This window comes from Triturus cristatus, chromosome 11, assembly GCF_964204655.1.
Source record: "Triturus cristatus chromosome 11, aTriCri1.1, whole genome shotgun sequence".
In the NCBI taxonomy this organism is placed as follows: Eukaryota; Metazoa; Chordata; class Amphibia; order Caudata; family Salamandridae; genus Triturus; species Triturus cristatus.
This window is the reverse complement of record NC_140594.1, coordinates 1,079,587,058-1,079,596,836: the sequence shown is the minus strand read 5'-3', so window position 1 is coordinate 1,079,596,836 and position 9,779 is coordinate 1,079,587,058.

Below are 9,779 nucleotides of genomic sequence, written 5' to 3'. Positions count from 1 at the left end.
TACTACTAGAAGCCAAAAAAAAAGTTGTTCACAACGCAAATAGCACTAGCTAAATCGAATTCTAAGGAACTTTTTAAAACTTAAAATACTTGCCGTCCCAAAGAGTCGGAGTAATCCTGAACTTTGTGATAAACTAGCCGACTTTTTTAAACAAAAAGTAGAAATCCTTTTTACTTCGTTCACTCTACCTGACAAAAAGGTACATGAATGCCCGTATAAGGATGGATTGGACAGTTCCTCCACCGTGTTAGAACAATTTAAACCCCTAGGGATACCAGAAAGTAACAAACTTCTGTATTCTATTCACTCTGGAGCCCCCACCGATCCCTGCCCAGTACGGATTATCAAGCAAATTCCAGAAGTTATTGGAACAGCACTTACACCCCTGCTGAAAGCTATATTCAGATCAGGCATATTCCCTAAAATATGGAAAAAGGCCTCTGTCCTTCCTTTGTTGAAAAAACAGACCTTGGATCCAAAAGATCCTAACAACTATAGAGCAATCTCACGCCTCCCATTCCCTGCCAACATTTTGGAAAAGACCATGAACACCCAACTCAGTGCATTCCTTCAATCCAAATACTCTCTTGACCCATCTCAATATGGGTTCAGAGCACAGCACAGAGTCGGCTTTACTTAAATCCACGGAGGACATTAGAGAGGCCTTGGACAAGGGTGGCAATGCTGTGCTGATCCTGCTGGATCTGTTAGCTGCCTTCGACATGGTCCATCATGAAGAGCTGATGGACCGATTGTCTGATATAGGAGTAGAGGGGCGAGGATGGAAACTCCTGCAATCATTTCTAGCTGACAGATCACAAACTGTGGATCTGGATGACAACAGGTCCAAACCTTTTTCCCTTCCATGTGGGGTGCCACAGGGCTCGTCACTAAGCCCAATGCTTTTCAATATCTATGTGGCACCCCTTGTAGGAGTCATTAAAACATTTGGCTTCCAACTTACCTCTTATGCCGACGACACTCAAATAGTGTTATCATTGACTGAGGGGATGGAAAAAGAAATGGGTGCACGTTTCCATGACTGTATGGGTGCCATCTCGGGCTGTATTTCCTCCAACTGTCTAAAATTAAATTCCAGCAAGACCGAGGTCATAAAGTTTGGAAACAATCCACGTGTGTGGACACCCGAATGGTGGCCGGAAGATCTTGGTTCTTACCCCCTACCTACTAGGAAAGCAAAACTCCTGGGGCTACTGATGGACAACAAGCTTACTATGGGTGACGAAATAAGCATGGTGATCTCGGCCTGCTTTCTATAATAAAAATTAAGTTCTTCCTGTCTGAAAGCAGCCTCAAGACAGTGATAACGGCCCTCATAATGTCACGCTTGGACTATTGCAATGGCCTATTTCTTAATGCCAAAAGCAGCATATCAATCGGCTCCAACTAGCCCAAAATGCCGCAGCCAGATTGCTGTCAGGAACTCCGAAATTTTTCTCCGTAAAAGAGGAGCTGAGGCAACTTCATTGGCTCCCGGTGAAACAAAGAGTACGCTTTAAGGCACTTTGCACCGTCTGTAAGGCCATTAATAGAGCAGGACCCGACTTCCTTAGGCATAAATTCCAATGGTACATCCCTGGAAGAATGTTACGCTCCACCGGAGCTAAACAAGTTCAAGTCCCCCCATTTAAAAGAGTTAATTGGGGAGGCAGGACCTTCATCAATTGTGCTTCCAGGGCATGGAACGAGCTCCCTTTTCATCTCCGGAATGCCCCGGGTCACCTCTCCTTTAGAAAGGGGTTGAAGACATGGCGCTTCTCCCAGTAGTACACATCCTTTTGCTCCCTAGCAACCAGTGCTTAGTGCCAGGACACCCAAGGGTAACCGTGCGCTCTACAAGTGCGATTAACATAACATAACACAGAATTTGCTACTACCACCGGAAGAAAGTTAGACTGTGAGCATTGGCTTCACTATGAGACACCACCTCTGTCACAAATGCCAACTAATGATAGAAGGAAAAAGACTGCAATGGCCTGCCAGAAACTTCACACCCTCCACTGCGTTAGTTTCTGAGGCACTCCCTCACTGGTGCTTCTCTGAGAAGTATGCATTTCTGGGAATATTTTATTCATTAAGGGTTATTCAGGGCAGGAAAAGACTCTTAATTTTTAAACTTTCAGATTACAAAAATCTTCTTCAGCACAACTATCTTTCCTACGTTCCAAAGGCGTGCGTGGTGCCCCTGGCTAGTTTTAACGGTGTACCGGAGTGCCACGGTGCACAGTTTGGGAACCACTGGTTCTATGCACAAGCAGTATAAAGAAGGCTTATATGTTGTGGCATATTTGACTCCATTCATATAACGTTTGGTAGCTTGGTCAATAGTACAAAAACCTTTACAGAACCATGCTTGAGCACTCTTCTGCCCCATGAGATGGATGCATAAGGTGTTTAGGCCTAAGGTGTTGATTCTAGGTGTACCTTTACCAGTGAGTATTGGTTATTACCTCAAAATATGAGATGTGTGGGAGTATGCCTAATCTAATGTGATTTATTGCATAATGTGTTTATGCTGATGAGGCCTATTGTGTAATGTGTTTATGCTAATGAGGTTTGGGCCTAATGGGTTTTATGCCTAATCTGATAATGCTAAAGTCATTATTGTACCAGTAATTACTGGTTGTGTTTTATATATACTATGTGCATTCTGATGGTTCTGACCTGGTCCTGTACATAATCCCCTGTAAATATTGCCTAGTGCCAGTTGGCACAGTGTATATGTGTGATTATGATCTAATGTGTTTTAGACAATTCAAAGGCTATTTTTTATATAACCTTTATTTGGTAGTGTGCCTAGTGTGTTGCTGCTGTGTGTGTGTTGCGCAAACACTTTACACATTGCCTCTGGGATAAGCCTGACTCAACTTGGCCCATACAAGCACCAATTAAAATAGCTTTTTGGTCAACCCAGGCCTGCAGACCATTTAGTAAAATCTGGCCAAAGGTCTTACCCACGCTCCCTTTCTAAAAGTGATATCAGCTGGTACTTGCTGGGCAGGAACTTACTGCCATTTTTTGGTATAAGAATAATTGCAGCGGACTGGAATGAGTGGGGAGTGGAATTAGTAGGCTACACTGCATTAAAGACCTTGGTTAGAACCATCAACCAAAGTTTAGGGTCACGGCGAAACATATCAGCTGGAAGGAAGTCAGTCCGGCTGCTTTATTGGCCTTCCGAACTACAATCGCTCATTCTGTTTCTGGACGGAGAACAATAGGCCACTCATGCAAAGATAGTCTACTGTTTGCTTAAGGACATAAGAGTTTAGCACTGGCTTGATAGAAGGTCTTGAAGTGTTCCACCGAAGCCTTAGCATTGATATGATACTCTTGAATGTTTATTCCACACCCTAAAACTCTTCCTATTTGGGCAGAAAAGCATTTTCTGTTTTTCTCCTCTCTTGCCTTCCTCAATTCGTCTCATACCACTTTCTGGTATAGTATTTTCTTGTTCCTTAACCCCTTCCATGCTCATGACGATCTCCGCTCATCATGAGTCACAGTAGAGCTGTGCTCATGACGAGCTGAGCTCATCATAACTGCCATGGCCCGCCCAAGCGCGATAAATTCCCTGCCTGTGCGTGAGAATTAATCAGTGGGCAGGGTCGTGACGAGCTCAGCTCGTCATGAGCACAGCTCTACTGTGAGTCATGACGAGCTGAGCTCGTCACGAGCACAGTGGCGCCGCGGACTTCCCCCTGCACCATGGGGAAATTACCCCCGCAGGGAAGGAGTTAATAGACCTTTGAACTCTCTTCATAGGTTTTTAAAATGATCCTCATTTACTGATGTCTGAGTCTCGTTGGTACACACGCCCCTGATTTTTACGCTCTTAAGGCATGAAAAAAATTGAGGTGCCAAAGTTCAGACTTGCCCATGGGGTCTGAAAAAGCATTGTCACATGTAGCACTAAACTGTGGAATTCCCTTCCATTTGAACTGAAAAACTCTCAAAATCTTTTACATTTCAGGAAAGCACGGAAAATGTGGCTTTTTAAGTTATAGTGACCATCTAACATCTTCCACCCTGTCAGATCTTGCTTACTTAGGTCAGCGCCAAGACACCCTCGGGTACACGAGCGCTCTATAAAACTTTATAACATAACATAAATGCTGCACGCATTGCACCTTTGAGACCTCCAACTTCACCTTTCTGCAGGACGCGTCAAACGAGCTGCACTTCGTATTGTCAGCGGTCTACCTCCTGCACGGAGCTGACCTGAGTAGAGAGACTTTCTTAAAAATAGCCTTATAGGTGTTTAAAAGGATTTTAGGATCTTTTATAACAGAAGTGAAGATGGCAGATAGGTTATTTTCTATAATATCTATCAGCATATTCTTATCCCTTAGATTTTTTTCTGCATTCTGTTTCATTGTTCTACTATCCCCAGCAGGAATGATCGCAGGTATCTATAGGGCAGCAGATGGAGTTCTTTTTTTGGGGGGGGGGACTGTGTTTATTTATTTTATTGAAAATCAGCCAGAACATCAGCAGGAATATCACATATGTTACAAATGTAGTGCCGTAATCATTAAACATCATTGGTAGAAATGTAGGCAGTACAGTAACACAATTCTTCTTCACGTGTTCCCCCAATCACCCGCAGATGGATTCTTAAGCGGGTTTTGCATCTAAAGCACAGTGGCTCATGGTCACTCTCTAGGATCTGCACTACCCTCCTATCCACAACCAGGTCCACAGTTTGTTTCTAAATAAGATGTACCCAATCAAACTGGATCTCTTGTTACTCCTATATGTGGGTATAGCCGGATGTCTGAAGTAGTTCAACCACTAAGGAAGCTGAGATGTGAGTTACTTAACAAATTCGAGAACAGCCTTCCCTTTCTTGAGTTGCTCATTTTGATGGAATTCCAATATCCAGTTCCAGAATGCCTCAGCCTGCCCCCTCATTGCTAATGAAGTCATGCCATATTCCTACTGGAGGAGGCATTAAAATCTCCACATATTTTCATACCAGGCTTAACGTTAGCGTTCACATTCCACAAAGTTTTTTGCAAGTACACCTCAGATTTTCTGTACCGGTTAGGGCTTAAATAAAGATTTGTTTAAACCGTACTTTGTGATCCAGTAAGTGTACTATGCTATTTGTTGCCATTGTTGAGTGTCCGAAGGGACTTGACTCACAAGAGGTGAAGCTTCAAGTGAGTCATGATGCCCCACTCCTCCCTCAACAATGGTAATAAATAGCATATTACACCCTGCACAACAGACTATGGGCCAGATGTAGGTGACTCAATACCGGTTGGTAACGCCGAAATTCAGTAAATTTCAGCATTACCGACCGGTATTTAGCCATTCCTAATGTATGTAAGGAATCGGTAAATAAGGAATCGGTAAATACCGATTCCATATTGCTCTTGCATTTAAGGAATCGGTAATACCGATTCCTTAAATGCAATGTAGGAAGCACATTAAAGAGGGCTTTTGAGCCTTAAGAAATAGGTAATTACCACCAACTTCAAGTTGGTGGTAATTACCAATTTCCTTTAAAAAATCACTTTTTTGTGTTTTGTTAAGTGCCATGTGGCACACATTCATGCCCTTAGGGCATGTATGTGCGCCACATGTGCACACATGCACATTTCAGGGGTGCAACAGAGTGTCCTTTTGACACCCTGGCACCCTTGAAAGTGCTCCCGCTATTAGCGATTCGGGCTAATAGTGAATGTCTTCACATTCTTTCCTATGGGCCTCCAAGCCCATAGAAATGAATGGGCAGGTATTCCTTATTACTGAATCTTGATTACCGATTCGGTAATAAGGAAAATTAAGGATTCGGTATTTTTTACCGAATCTTTACCTACATAGGAAATACCGATTTCTTAATAGCGAATCGGTAAAATTCGCTATTAAGAAATCGGTATTTCAGATTTACCTACAACTGGCCCCAGGTGCTTTATGGCATGCATAGCTTTCAATTACAGTAGATAAAAAACTACTTAACTGTGATCAGAACACAAAGAGTTAATTATTAGAGAGATAGAAACACAATAACTATGCTTTGTGAATATAGACCTTGATTATTCCCTTGTAAAATGATACTAGAAGAGTATCTTAGAGGCATTAAGTGCCGTTTTCCCAAATCACCTAAGGTCCACTGCGGGAATAACCTGACATTTCACTGCTGTAATAGATGAGTGAATTTGTGTTTAAAAGTGCACTCTTTCCAAATAGGTTTTTGGGCCACATATAATGTCACCCCCATGACACATATGTATTACAGAACCTCCTAACTCCTGTGTATGTTCTGCAGATACCTAATTATCCTAATACCTACACCTAAAATCTAAATGGGACTTTGTAATACAGCACCTTCTGGGATCTAGCAGTGCTATAAAAAAATTTACAAAATTATGAATTTCCAAATATGCATGGAAGGGCTTCTAGAAACAGTACACCAGGATGTGGCTGCAAAGAATTTACATTGATGGTTAGCGGTGATGGTTAATGGCAAGCAACAGACTCTATAGAAATTCCTTTTGTCTACTCCTTATAATTGGTCTGTTATCAGCATATGGAGTTTGGGACACAGAGGGGCAGATTTACAACCCCACTGCGCCACCAGTTCGTCACTTTTTGTGACGTCCTGGAGGCGCATTTCACTTCTCCATATTTACAAGGAGAGGAAAAGCCACCCTGCGTGACTTTTCCTCTCCTTGTAAATATGGCCCCTTCACACGCATCACTTTGAGTGGAAGGGGCGTTCCATGGGTGTTGCTGTGGTAGTTTCCAGGCAACACCCATGGAACAAGACACATTTCCAGATTTGTGAGCAATCATAAATCTGGAAATGCGTGTCAATGCTAAGCTTCCCCAGGGGAGGCGTAGCGAGGCGCAACAAGGAGAAATGTTTTAATTTCTCCTCATTTTTTCCTCTTTCAAAGTGTGCTGCATTCTACAGCACGCATCGAAGGAGGAAAATGCCTGTAGTGATTGTTTTTATGCAGGAAGGTGCCCCTTCCTGCACAAAAACAATCTCCCCATGACGCAGGCATCCTTGCACCATGGTGCAATGGTGACTGCACCGGCGCATGGCAGCTGTTTGTGCGCCAGCACAGAGGAGAGCACAGGAATGCAACATATAATTGTAAATATGTCACATTCCTGTGCTTCGGAAGTGCGCAGCGTGGCGCAGCCAAAGGGCTTGCATTGCCACGCTGCGGCACTTCCTTGTAGATCTGGCCCTGAAAGTTTATCTCAGGCAACAGCAAAATAAACATAAATAAAAAAGAAGTTGAAATATTTTGCTAAAATAAAACATCAACTGAAACAGCAATTGCTATTAGACACTAATAACCAGTAGCGGGATACAGTTGGAAAATTTTCTATCGCAGTTCAGTAGTTACATTAAGCAGGGTCACTGCAATTATGTGGCTGGGGAGGACCAAATTATGCAGCAGCTTTGACTACATTATGCAGCAAGAAAAGGTAAAATATGCAATATAATGTGGCATATTTTGTGCTAGTACTACTTCAGTATTTTGAAATTTTTACTTATGTTAACCCTGTCTGGACAAATGCTTTATTCCAATTAGTACCAATGTAACATTCAAACTAACCAATTAGCAACAAAAAGGGGACCAGTCACCCTTTGGGACAGGCCTTTCGCTAACTCATTTTAGGATGGTATAGAATTAGGATAGAATTTGTGGAACGCACTAACACCCATAGGTGTCAGGGCGCTATCGGGGAACAAAGGAATCAGCATAGGGGATGCAGCCAAAAAAGGGGGTTACTGCGATGTGAAAAGCCAGTTTTTCAGATGATTTTAAAGGCCATAAAAGAGCCCCCATCTGAAATATAGGTAGGTAGGGTGTTCCATAGTTTGGCAGTCGCTACTGAGAACGAGCGACCCACCCATCTAGTCCTATGAAATCTGGGGATCACAAGTTTTTTGCAAGAAGAGGATCTCAGTATTCTTCCCGGAATGTACCATTGAAAAGGCGTATTCAAGTTATGGTGCAGGGCCTTAAAAACCAGGCACCAAGCCTTTAAAACAATGCTTTTTCTGACAGGAGGCCAGTGCAGGGAGCGAAACCCCTCCCTAGCGAAATGCCGCTTGGGAGTGTTCAGAATGAGACAAGCTGCCACGTTCTGCACAACCTGAAGTTGGTTCAGGGAGCAACTAATAATGATCAGATACAAAAAGTTGCGTAAGTCCAGCCGTGAGGTAACCAGGGCAATGATGACTGACTGGTGCAGTTCCAATGGGAACTCCTGATGCAGAAGCAAGTGCTGACGGTGCGACTGACCTGGGCATCAAAGATCAGAGAGTCATCAAAGATGACCCCCAGGTTCTTGGCTGACCTAACAGGGGAGGGGAGAGATCTGCAGAAATCTAGCCTCCAAGTGCTTGATCAGATGGAATTTTGAGAACTGAACACAAGCACTTCAGTCTTGTCTGTATCAATCTTCAGGGAGTTGGCCTTCATCCAGTAGATGATGCTGGACACACAATGATTGAACCTCCCCGCCATCCACTGCAGGTCTTTAGAGATGAAGACGATGATTTGCATGTCGTCAGCATATGACAGCACCTGAAAACCAAATGAACGCACCAGGTCAGCCAGAGGGGCCACATAGTGATTGAAAAGGGTAGGACTCAGAGATGAGCCCTGTGGTACCCCACAGGGAAGACTGAAGGTCTTAGCCTTGAAGCCTGCACAGCTGATAATTCGAGCCCTGCTGGACAGAAATAAGTGGAGAAGCTGCAAGGCTGTCCTACTGACCCCCACTTGTTGCAGATGCTGAACCATCCATGCCGGAGGGATAGTATTGAATGCTGCCGAGAGGTCAAGCATTATCAAGATAGCCGGCCCACCCTGATTAACCTGGGTACGGATGCTGTCGGTGGCAACAATGAGGGCAGTTTCTGTGCTGTGACCAGCACAAAACCCATTCTGAGAGACATCGAAAATGCCCTTAGTATCAATAAATGGCAGCAGCTTTTAGTAACTTTTGATCATATTGATCTAGAAACATTTTTTTTCTTACAATCTGCAGATTATGAAGAAGATGCTGGATTATGTGGCATATACGTCAAACCTACAAATGTGTGGGAAGCACTGCAGCCACCAAATCACATCATTCCATCGGCCCTGATCTGAACTCCCACACATCAGCAAGTTGCTCTAGCACACGCAATTTTCATGTGGCTAACAAACATTTCTGGGAAAGGATGTTTACTTGTCTTTAGAATATTCCAAACTGTTTTAAAATGTGTGTGCACTCTAATAACGAGGGGTAGTACCATAAAGAGCTGTGTTGGCGCAGTACTAAGCTGCCTACTTCCTTTTGGTTTGCATAGAACGTGGAAATTCTACAAGTTAAGGAATACATTGCAGCCAGTACAAATTGCAAGCAGAGAGCGGTGTTCAGGGCACCAGTCGGGAGAACACGTCGGCAGACGGTAGCCACCCACTATTTTCACAGGGTGGATACCGTGCCCCCTGCCAAGAAGTAGGGTGGCACTGAAATAATCTGAACTTGTCCCGTGAAAGTTTCAGACACCGGGACACATTCAGCAGTGCCTGCATGTTGCCTGCTTTTGATCGGAGCAGCAATGTGCAGGCAAGGGGGCTTTGTTATTATATATTCAACCTGGGCTCAAAACAAAGGCCAAAGTTAGGAGGACATCAGCCCTCCTTTTGGTTGAGTATCCTGGCTGTTAGCTATCTGGAGCCTCACGCCAAGATGCAAATGCAGTGGAGGGGACAGAAAGGCACACAGCTTGT